General features: G+C 44.8%; 1 protein-coding gene and 1 long non-coding RNA gene across 4 annotated transcripts in view; both read left to right on the plus strand.

Moving 5' to 3' along the window:
- LOC120940513 overlaps positions 1 to 12,164 on the plus strand; it is a 308,239-nt gene that overhangs the window by 282,540 nt on the left and 13,535 nt on the right. The gene's annotated exons all lie outside the window — the stretch shown is intronic.
- On the plus strand, positions 1,481 to 3,346 carry LOC120940514. 3 transcript variants are annotated; one of them, XR_005749438.1, is made up of 4 exons: positions 1,481 to 2,334; positions 2,430 to 2,532; positions 2,693 to 2,791; positions 3,060 to 3,346. It is a non-coding gene; the product is annotated as an uncharacterized LOC120940514 (long non-coding RNA). The 3 variants fall into 3 exon arrangements; XR_005749437.1 differs by having other exon boundaries at positions 1,482 to 2,532; positions 3,060 to 3,128; positions 3,250 to 3,346; XR_005749436.1 differs by having other exon boundaries at positions 1,484 to 2,532.

Raw genomic sequence — 12,164 nt, forward strand, 5'->3', positions numbered from 1 at the left:
CCAGGTACAGGGGGTTGCGATGGGGACTAAATGTGCCCCATCGTATGCCAACCTGTACCTGGGGGGGTGGGAAAGAAGCCTCTTTTCAAGAGACGACCTTGCCCCATTTCTGGACAAGGTCGTCTCTTGGTATCGATATATCGATGACGTTCTCCTTTTCTGGACAGGAACAGAATCGGAATTGCAAGATTTTGTCACCGCGATATCTGACAACGAATTTAACCTTAGGTTCACTATGGACCACAGCAGCACGGAGATTCATTTTCTCGATCTGACGGTGTCCATTGATGAACAGGGCATGATCTTTTCTTCCCTCTATAGGAAACCCACTGCAGGAAACACGATCCTGCACGCAGGAAGCGCTCACCCTGAATCACTGGTGAATAGCATCCCCTACAGCCAGTATTTACGTATAAGACGTAACTGCAGTAGGGATGAGGATTTTCGGATCCATTCAACCAATCTGTATCACAGATTGAAGCAACGAGGGTATAGCCATAGATGCCTTAAAAGAGCTTACAATAGAGTGAAACCACAACAAAGGAGTTCTCTCATTTTCTCTAAAGGACCCAAAAAAACTAAGTATAACAACCAAAAACCGGACACTGTGCGCATTATCACCCGCTATTCCAGCCAGCACAGAGATATAAAAAATATTCTCAAACAATTTTGGCCCTTACTCTGCGCTGACCCTAATATAAGCAAATTTGTGCAGAACTACCCAGAAGTCACTTATCGCAGGGCTCCCTCACTCAGGGACCGGCTTGTTCGAAGTCATTTTTTCCCGACTCCTGACATTTCAAAAGAGATCTCCCGCAGAGGAGGCACTGCACCCTGTGGTGGTTGTGATATGTGTCCCTATGTAGCTAACTACACAAAATTTAAACTGCCTAATGGTCAATGGCATACAACCAAAACTTTAGTGACATGTCAAACATTGGGAGTGATTTATCTTGCCCAATGTATATGTGGTTGTTTCTATGTGGGAAAGACCAAAAGATGTTTCTGCATAAGAATTGGTGACCACATTAAACCCATCTTTAGAAAGAAAATAGTTACTGCTATTGGTTCACATATCGCCACCTCTCACAACTTTGATTCAAAGGTGTTTACCTTTATGGCTCTGGATCACATCCCCCCCGATCTTAGGGGTGGCAGTGTGGATTCAGCGCTATTACAATCAGAAGCTCGATGGATTTATAGTCTCCAAGCTACACGATACCCTGGCTTGAATGAGAATTTGAGCTTTAAATCCTTCCTGTAAAGATATTGGTCCTTATATGCTCTTGTTTTTTGTCACCCCCCCCCCTTACCAACTTTGGTCGGTGCTTTATTTTCCATTCATCGGATCAATATGTATGCATACCCCTTTTCTTCACCCCCTCTCTCCTTCTTTATGAATTTCCCCATAATTTTTTTTTTTTTTTTTTTTTTTGTCCAATCTACTCTTTCCCTCTTTTCAATGCATAATTAACTGGGACATTTCTTAGGATACAGGATAACATCTTGTTCCTTTAACATTGTTGAATTATATTGTTGAATTATGAATTTATAGTAGGTACACTGTAACCATACTATATGAACTATTTGTTTTTATTTTCAACCAAAAATCAGCTCTATAGTCATATGTTTTTTACATATATAATATCTATAACATCTACACAAACTACTTCAATCATATGTACTAATTTAATGGTTCCACAGTTTTCTGGCCACATCCAATATTTTGAGGCCCTCAGCCTGATAGTGGATATCGGGCTGGGCTTCAACTTTCTTTCCACTGTTTTGGGCACATTTGGCGATGTGTCGCAGTTTCCTCCTTGGTATGGCCAATTGTGCAGTTTGTTTATTGGCCACAAGGGCGCTCGGGGAGTTTAGTGTTAGCCTCCACACTCACTCCCCTTACCACAGCTGATTTTCCCCTATGCAATGTCGTTAGCAATCTTCCTTTTTTGTCGGTAATACTGACAACACAGCCCCTGTCCATCTGTGATCAGCTTGTCTTGTTTGCTGTGTGCATTGTCACACATACTTTCTTGAGCCCACTTGTCCACTGATGGGGTTAAATTTTCTCCCCACCGTTTGACATAGTGAGCTCTCTGCTTGATCCATTCCACCTGTCATCCCATCAAGCCTCCTCACGCTGCAGGTGTATTGCACGCATTGCTTTGGGACTTGTTTCAGCTGTGATTGGCCCACCCGATATCATGTGATGCTTACACGTCACACATCGGGTTAGGACAGCCTATTTAAACGGCATTTTGCTGCACACCCAGTGCAGAATGCCGCAGGGTCATATGTTCAGTGAGCACTCTTGTCCTTAATGCTTTGCAGGTATGTTAAACTCCTTTTGTGCTATCTCCCTACAACTACACTGCTAGATTTCACTCCATCTAATTGCAACTATGCTTGCTGTGTATGCTCTTTAGTTCCCCTTCTGGATCAAGCAGCTGATTTCTTCTGGCTTTATACACACTAAGCTTATTGTGACTTTGCAACACTGCCTGCGATCCTTATATAGATCTTATACAGGTATGTGTATTTTTTTGCAATTTCTAAATAATCTCGGCTCCGTTTTGATAATGTTTATACAATTTATTTATTTTTTTAATTTTTATCTTTTTCTATGGTTGCCCCGTTTGGAGGCAGGGACACCTTTGTAATTTGTAGCCAATTGTTATCGTTTAAACAGATATTTTGGGAAATCTACATGATTCCTTCCTTGAATTAACACTGCAGCTGGATTGCTCATTGATGTCCCTGGTCTTTAACCCCATAAACCGTTATATATGTAAGTCATTTATGCTTTATGGTCTCACAGTCATTACTGCTAAACTAAGTTAACCAATATTTTGGTCATTATGTCTTAAATACATATATATCTCACAGATAATAATATGTTAACTCCTAGCCATCCCTATTGCTTTGGCTATGGTGTGTGTGTTTTTTTTTTTTTTGTTTTTTTTTTTTGTTTTTTTTTTCTCTGTCTCACTTACATGTTAACCCTTATATGACTGTCCTTTTGTGACCATTTTCAAACTTTTCCTGCTCATTTGCAGGATCATGCACATGACCATTTTCACCTCGGCGGTTTTCTGTGTTTGTCGCTAGTTGTGGGCAACTCGTGGGTAAGATAGTGTGGTCTTTAAACTTTGGAACCATTTTTTACCATTATATGTTGTACCTGATTTAAGCAATTGGAATGTGTATCATATTTTACTGGTTAATGCTTGTATATATACCTTTCAGTTGCATATTTTGACTGGATATCGCTCCCTCCCCTGAAGAAGCGGAAGTCCGCGAAACATGTAGGGTCTATGCGATTTCCTTTTCCAGTTGCATCCATATTTACAACTGACTGATGCTGTGTTATCCACTGAATCAAATCAACAAACTGGTTGTCCACTTTTCTTTTAAACTATTGTATTGTATGTTTTGTATTCATAAATAAAGCATTTTTGTAATTTTCTAACAAGAATTGTGCTTTCTCATCACTATCAATTTGCTAAAGTACGCACCGCAAATTATCCCCTTCCCTTTCCCATTGGAAAAAACTTTATCTATCTAATTGGGATTAGGTGCCTTATTTGTGGGTGAATCTACACATCTTGGACCATATTTCCAATTATGCAGAGATGGTGCATGCCACTTACAAATTGCCTGGATGAACTGGAAAGGTGCATGCAGCCTTCAGGGATTTCTGAGATCCCAAAGAGTAAACAAAGGGCCTAGAAGCGCTTCTAGGCCCTTTGTTTCCCTTTCCAGTTCATCCTTTGCTGGATAAACTGATGTATGGGTTCACCCAGATAAAGTTTTCTTCTCCTAGACAGTTTCCCCTCTATCTTATGGAGGAAGGTTTCGCCAGGAAATGAGGAGTGTATCTGCTATTGATACAGCTATTTCTTATGCAAACAAAAACCTGACTTGTCCTTTAGACAATGCGCAGGGTTTCAAGGATCCAACTGATAAAAAGCTGGAGTCCCTACAGTGGGGATAGAAAGTTTAGATTTTATTTGCATCATTTACACTTTCAAAATTACAGAAAACGAAAAAATGGCGTCTGCAAAAGTTTGGGCACCCTGCAGAGTTTATAGCATGCACTGCCCCCTTTGCAAAGCTGAGACCTGCCAGTGTCATGGATTGTTCTCAATCATCATCTGGGAAGACCAGGTGATGTCAGTCTCAAAGGTTTTAAATGCCCAGACTCATCTGACCTTGCCCCAACAATCGGCACCATGGGTTCTTCTAAGCAGTTGTCTAGAAAACCGAAACTGAAAATGGTTGACGCTCACAAAGCTGGAGACGGCTATAAGAAGATGGCAAAGCGTTTTCAGATGTCAATATCCTCTGTTCGGAATGTAATTAAAAAATCGCAAATAAATAGTTCATAGAAAATTGTCCAAATTTCTGTGATGTCCAAAAAGTATTTATCTTGTGAAATACATGCAAAAAGCAAATCCAGGAGCCCGGTGCAAGAAAGTAGGATAGATGAGAACTCCACCTCTTATTTATAATCTGCTTACCGACTCAAAAGAGATTAAAGGCATATAAGGCTAACAGCCCTGGTGTATTTCCATGGACCCCTTGTTCATTGATCTCCTATACCAGTGATGGCGAACCTTGGCACCCCAGATGTTTTGGAACTACATTTCCCATTATGCTCATGGACTCTGCACTGTAGTTAAGCATCATGGGAAATGTAGTTTCAAAACATCTGGGGTGCCAAGGTTCGCCATCACTGTCCTATACGTTCCACCTTTATGTTCACATCAAGGTTTTCTCATTGGAGATGACCCAAAAGAAAGAAGGTACTGACATAGCGTGATAACGTCTAAAAGGGTTTATTTAGGTAAAGGCAAAGGTTGCACTCACATGACAATCGAAAAAAAGTAGCGTGTAAAAATTTGCTGAAGCCGGCCAGCTCTCACTATCCGCCCGCCCTTCCGGATAGCAGCTAGGTAAACTGTGGTGACGTCAGCACGCCACTCCTCCCTACGCCGTTTCGTCAAACAACTGACTTCTTCCAGGGGCACGAGCGGCGCGCTGATTTGCCACTACTTATTCATTAAAAAACACCTAAGACCACCCAGTTTTGAAATCGGGGAATCAAGTGCACCGATCCACCATTTTCGAGTGGGGATCTCTGCCAATAGTAGGATGAACTACTTATTGGATAAAAACATACGAAAAAAACGTACAACTCTAGCGCTAACTGCACTGAGAAGAAATTATATGACTTATCGCAAAAAGCACAAGCCGTTGGTGATATGATCGTAAAAAATGACCGGACAAGAAGGCAAGTCATGGGTCAAAATTGCAGCGGCATCTTATAGGGGCAAAAAAGTTTTATTACAAATAAAAAATTACATATGGAAAATATTAATGTAATCCATATTGCTAAACTACCGACCTGAGGGTAGTTAATAATAAACTTGGACAATAGCCAAAGTCCAAATAGAATGCATTTATTGATAACAGTTAGTTTACTACTGTTCATGTGCTCAGAACATATTAGTAACGTCTGTGTGTGACATATATTGTAAACTAGTTTTGAGATCTGGGTAAATCTGGGCCTCTACTTTTTTGCATTTAATTGCTCTGGTACTTTTTGCTTTTTCTTGATTTTTTTTAATTGATATATTGTCCATTTTTGTGAATGTTAATTCATAATGATCATGGGCAACATATTCATCTTTTAATATATTTACTTATTAGCTCATTATAAGTGGATTGTCTTACACAGATTCTGCCACTAGGGCGCTTCGCATATTGCGTGCCCCCTTCTTTGTATAGCCGTAGACTTAATTTAGACTTTATGGACGTAACTTCTGGTCTATTTGGACTTTGGCTATTGTCCAAGTTCATTATTAACTACCCTCAGGTCGGTATTTTAGCAATATGGATTAATTACATTAATATTTTCCATATGTAATTTTTTATTTGTAATAAAACTTTTTTGCCCCTATAAGATGCCGCTGCAATTTTGACCCATGACTTTCCTTCTCGTCCGGTCATTTTTTGCGATCGTATCACCAACGGCTTGTGCTTTTTGCGATAAGTCGTATCATTTCTTCTCAGTGCAGTTAGCGCTAGAGTTGTATGTTTTTTTTTTTCGTATGTTTTTATCCAATAAGTAGTTCATTCTACTATTGGCAGAGATCCCCACTCGAAAATGGTGGATCGGTGCACTTGATTCCCTGATTTCAAAACTGGGCGGTCTTAGGTGTTTTTTAATGAATAAGTAGTGGCGAGTCAGCGCGCCGCTCGTGCCCCTGGAAGAAGTCAGTTGTTTGACGAAACGGCGTAGGGAGGAGCGGCGTGCTGACGTCACCACAGTTTACCTCGCTGCTATCCGGAAGGGCGGGTGGATAGTGAGAGCCAGCCGGCTTCAGCAAATTTTTACACACTGCTTTTTATTCGATTGTCATGTGAGTGCAACCTTTGCACTAAATAAACCCTTTTAGACGTTATCACGCTATGTCAGTACAGTAGGTGTTTGTGATATTGTGCTTTTAGCACGACAGCGTCGCGCTGATACTCGGCGACATGGTGCCGAGATCTCGCCGACACCTCGCACTCACTGGAATAGTGACAGCACATCCCAGCAAGCGCGTCATAGAAGCGACGGGAGATCCGACTTGGATTCCCGCCAATTCTACACGTGTGCGGCGTTTGTTATGAATCCTGAGGGGGAAGTCCCCGCCGGATTTTAAATAAAAATCCGGCATGGGTCCCCCCTCAGGAGCATACCGGGCCCTTAGGTCTGTTATGGGTTGTAAGGAGAGCCCCCCCTACGCCGAAAAAAAGGGCGTAGGGGGTCCCCCTACAAGCCATACCAGACCCGTATCCAAAGCACGCTACCCGGCCAGCCAGGAAGGGAGTGGGGACGAGCGAGCGCCCCCCCCCCCTCCTGAGCCGTACCAGGCTGCATGCCCTCAACATGGGGGGGTTGGGTGCTCTGGGGCAGGGGGGCGCACTGCGGCCCCCCCACCTCAGAGCACCCTGTCCCCATGTTGATGAGGACAGGGCCCCTTCCCGACAACCCTGGCCGTTGGTTGTCGGGGTATGCGGGCGGGAGGCTTATCGGAATCTGGGAGCCCCCTTTAATAAGGGGGCCCCCAGATACCGGCCCCCCACCCTAAGTGAATGAGTATGGGGTACATCGTACCCCTACCCATTCACCTGCAAGAAAAGTGGTAAAAACACAAATAAACCACACAGTGTATTAAAATATTTTATTAGTCTGCTCCGGAGGCCGCCCCCTGTCTTCTTTATTAGCTCTTTTACCAGGGGGGCTTCTTCTTTGACGTCTTCGGGTGGGTGGGGGCCGCCGTCTGGTTCTCTTCCACCGCCGGGGGGGGGTGGCTTTTAAAAAAGCCCCCACCCCCTCGGCGGGTTTCCTCCGGCATCTTCGGCGGGGCTCTTCTTCTTCCGCTATCCCGACGGGTCTTCTCCGCTATCCGGGGGGTCTTCTCAACTCTCCGGGGTTCTCCTTCTGTCTTCGCCGCTCTCCGTTGTTGACTCGTCGCACCCCGGTTCTTCGTCTCGCAGTCCGGTCCCTTCTTCCGTGCTGTACGTCTTCTTCTCCTTCCGTGCTGTGATGAGTTCTTCTTCCGCGCTGTGACGTCATGTTCTTCACGTCTCTCCTTCTCCCGATGTTGACACGTCGCCTTTCCTCTCTGCAATGACGGGTGCGCGGGTGCATCGGACCTATATAGGCCTCACAGTCCCATCATGCTCTGTACCTACCCATGTGATACCTACCCACGTGGGTAGGTATCACATGGGTAGGTACAGGGCATGATGGGACTGTGAGGCCTATATAGGTCCGATGCAAGGCGCGCATCCGTCATTTCAGCGAGAAGGACCGGCGTGTCAACATCGGGAGAAGAAGAGAAGTGAAGAACATGACGTCACAGCACGGAAGAAGAACTCACAGCACGGAAGAAGACGTACAGCACGGAAGAAGGGCCCGGACTGCGAGACGAAGAACCGGGGTGCGACGAGTCAACAACGGAGAGCGGCGAATATAGAAGGAGACCCCCCGGATAGCGGAGAAGACCCGTCGGGATAGCGGAAGAAGAAGAGCCCCGCCGAAGACGCCGGAGGAAACCCGCCGGGGGGGTGGGGGCTTTTTTAAAAGCCACCCCCCCACCCACCCGAAGACGTCAAAGAAGAAGCCCCCCCTGGTAAAAGAGCTAATAAAGAAGACAGGGGGCGGCCTCCGGAGCAGACTAATAAAATATTTTAATACACTGTGTGGTTTATTTGTGTTTTTACCACTTTTCTTGCAGGTGAATGGGTAGGGGTACGATGTACCCCATACTCATTCACTTAGGGTGGGGGGCCGGTATCTGGGGGCCCCCTTATTAAAGGGGGCTCCCAGATTCCGATAAGCCTCCCGCCCGCATACCCCGACAACCAACGGCCAGGGTTGTCGGGAAGGGGCCCTGTCCTCATCAACATGGGGACAGGGTGCTCTGAGGTGGGGGGGCCGCAGTGCGCCCCCCTGCCCCAGAGCACCCAACCCCCCCATGTTGAGGGCATGCAGCCTGGTACGGCTCAGGAGGGGGGGGCGCTCGCTCGTCCCCACTCCCTTCCTGGCTGGCCGGGTAGCGTGCTTTGGATACGGGTCTGGTATGGATTGTAGGGGGACCACCTACGCCCTTTTTTTCGGCGTAGAGGGGGCTCTCCTTACAACCCATAACAGACCTAAGGGCCCGGTATGCTCCTGAGGGGGAACCCATGCCGGATTTTTATTTAAAATCCGGCGGGGACTTCCCCCTCAGGATTCATAACAAACGCCGCACACGTGTAGAATTGGCGGGAATCCAAGTCGGATCTCCCGTCGCTTCTATGACGGCTCTGTCTCCATCGCGGCAAGCCAGCTCGGCGCTGGCTCCCGCGATGGGGCTCGTAGGTGCTCAATCTCGCCGAGAAAGAGAGCGAGATTGACACAAAATCGGGTTCACCTACTGTACCTTCTTTCTTTTGGGTCATCTCCAATGAGAAAACCTTGATGTGAACATAAAGGTGGAACGTATAGGAGAGCAATGAACAAGGGGTCCATGGAAATACACCAGAGCTGTTAGCCTTATATGCCTTTAATCTCTTTTGAGTCGGTAAGCAGATTAGAAATAAGAGGTGGAGGTCTCATCTATCCTACTTTCTTGCACCGGGCTCCTGGATTTGCTTTTTGCATGTATTTCACAAGATAAATACTTTTTGGACATCACAGAAATTTGGACAATTTTCTATGAACTATTTATTTGTGATTCTATACGTTTGAATACTTATTTTATTCACCGTGCACAGGTTTTATACACAATTATATGGTGTCTAATTCACTTGCTTTTATAGAACATAAAGACAAGCCTGATGCATTTTGGAAACAAGTTCTGTGGACCGATGAGGTTAAAATAGAATTTTTTGGCCGGAATGAGCAAAGGTACGTTTGGAGAAGAAAGGGCACAGAATTTAATGAAAAGAACCTCTGTCCAACTGTTAAGCATGAGGGTGGATCATTCATGCTTTGTGGTTGTATTGCAGCCAGTGGCACAGGGAACATTTCACGAGTGGAAGGAAAAATGGATTCAATAAAATTTCACCAAATTTTGGATGGTAACTTGATGCCATCTGTGAAAATGCTGAAGTTAAAGAGAGGATGGCTTCTACAAATGGATAATGATCCTAAACACACCTCAAAATCTACAGGGGATTACATCAAGAGGCGTAAACTGAAGGTTTTGCCATGGCCTTCACAATCTCCTGACCTCAACATAATTGAAAATCTATGGATAGACCTTAAAAGAGCAGTGCGTGACAGACAGCCCAGAAATCTCAAAAAACTGGAAGACTTTTGTAAGGAAGAAAGGGCAAAGATACCTCAAACAAGAATTGAAAGACTCTTGGCTGGCTACAAAAAGCGTGATACTTGCCAAAGAGGGCAGTACAAAATATTAACTCTGCAGGGTGCCCAAACTTTTGCAGACGCCATTTTTTTGTTTTCTGTAATTTTGAAAGTGTAAATGATGGAAATAAAATCTAACTTTTTTTTACATATTATAAGAATGTCTAATCTATAATTTGATGCCTTTTGGAGATTTTTCCATCTTTCGTTGGCTTTGTTATGCACATTAATACAAATTTTTACCTGGGGTGCCCAAACTTTCGATCCCCACTGTATTAAAAGCCTCCTCTGCCATGGCTAGGGCTGTAGTACAACCTGCAGTTGCAGCCATTGGTGTATGTCAGTTCCTCGAGGAACAAATGAAGCAGATGATTAACCTCCTCCCTTCAGAGGAAATTGAGGTTTATGAAGACCTTCCTAAGGCCTTGTGCTTTGCGATTGATGCGATTATGGACTCTGTTCAGCAAGCATCTCGCTTGAATCTCCTGCAGGTACACATGTGCAGGTCCCTTTGGTTAAAACATTGGGAGGCCGAGGCTTCCTGCAAGAAATACTTGGCAGCGCTCTCCTTTGGGGGAGAGCGCCTGTTTGGAGATGACCTGGATAAATACATCCAAAAGATTACCGGTGGCAATTCTAATCTATTGCCGGTTAAAAGAAAGAGTAATCGGCCCTCATTTAAACATACTCTTTCTCCAGCCCCTGGAAACTCAGTGTCCAGGCAGTGGCGACGGCCGCCCCAGTCTAACACCAGGGGAAAAGCCCAGATCCAAGCCCAAGGGCAAAAAAGAACTTGGGGTTCAAAGTCTAAACAGACCCCCAAAACTTCCCTATGAAGGGATGCCCCCGCTCGGTCGAGTGACCACAGATGCCAGCCTTGTAGACTGGGGGGCAGTTCTAGAAGAAGCATCTGCCCAGGAAAAGTGGTCCGGGGCCGAAAAGTTCCTACCCATCAACATTCTGGAGATTCGGGCAATTCATTTGGCCCTCAAAGTTTGGTCTTGCAGACTGCAAGGCTGGCCTGTTCGAGTTCTGTCCGACAATGCTACGGCCGTAGCCTATATCAATCACCAAGGAGGCACCAGAAGTCTGGATGCCCAAAAAGAGGTGAATCGCATCTTGGCCTGGGCAGAAAGGCATATTCCTCGCCTATCTGCGGTCTTCATTCCAGGGGTAGAAAATTGGCAGGTGGATTTTTAAGTCGACAGCAACGGAGTCCAGGAGAATGGTCTTGTAACGAGACCCTTGCTCGCTTGGTTCCACTCTCCCGACACTCCTCTGCTGCTATTGAATCAGATTGCAGATCGCAACGTCTGATGGTTCGGTCATCCAAGGCTCCGGGATTCGAACTACAGCTATGTGCCGTTCGAAATCCAGCAGAACAAACACCAGGCAGGCTGTATGCAAGTTCAAACAGGAGACTCTTTTATTGGATGCACACAACACACTTTTATACAGCAGTTTGAACCCGCCCCCAACAACCGCTTTCCTATTGGTCAATTGTAAAGTACATTGTAGTTCTCAATTAGGTCCTCTTAGCCATGCTAATGAGGACTTGAAACAGGGTCAGCAGGGATTGGTCTGATAGCTAGAATAGGAGGACTGCTATGTGTAATGAGACGGAAGCCCCAGGGGGCAATCAAAGTACACAAACAGCCAAACACAGAACAATGCTTTTCCTCCAGACCATGGAGCCGTCTGAAGGGGGAGGGGGTTAGCCTTAAAGGGTCACTAAAGGAAAAAAACATTTTTGCTGAAATGACTGTTTACAGGGTATAGAGACATAAAAGTTAACTGATTCCTTTTAAAAATGATTAAAAGTAGATAAAAATCAATCATATAATGTGCCTCTAGTTTCACTTTCACTTTTAAACTGGCTTTATGTTTCTGTGAAGTAGAGAGACACACAGAACAAAAACAAACAAATCCAGGGCAGTGTTTTGTTTTTAAAATGAATCTGATTGGTTCTGGGAAGTTTTAGACACACAGTAATGACAGCTTAGACCACTGTGAGAAAGCTCCCAGTATGATGGTTATAAGGAAACAGACGAGCAGGAAGTGTGGAGATCACAGCAGAATTACATCAACTTCAAAGCAAAAACAAACAATGAGGACATGAAACCAGTACTGCAGTAAGGTAAAGGAAGCTATTTAGATAAAAAAAATTCCTTTAGTGACCCTTTAAGACAGGACAGAAGACCCCCCACTGTGTAACAGATTCAAACACTTCAGCATTCCAAGGTCCATGACACTA

The sequence above is a fragment of the Rana temporaria genome, chromosome 5 (assembly GCF_905171775.1).
Source record: "Rana temporaria chromosome 5, aRanTem1.1, whole genome shotgun sequence".
Lineage (NCBI taxonomy): Eukaryota > Metazoa > Chordata > Amphibia > Anura > Ranidae > Rana > Rana temporaria.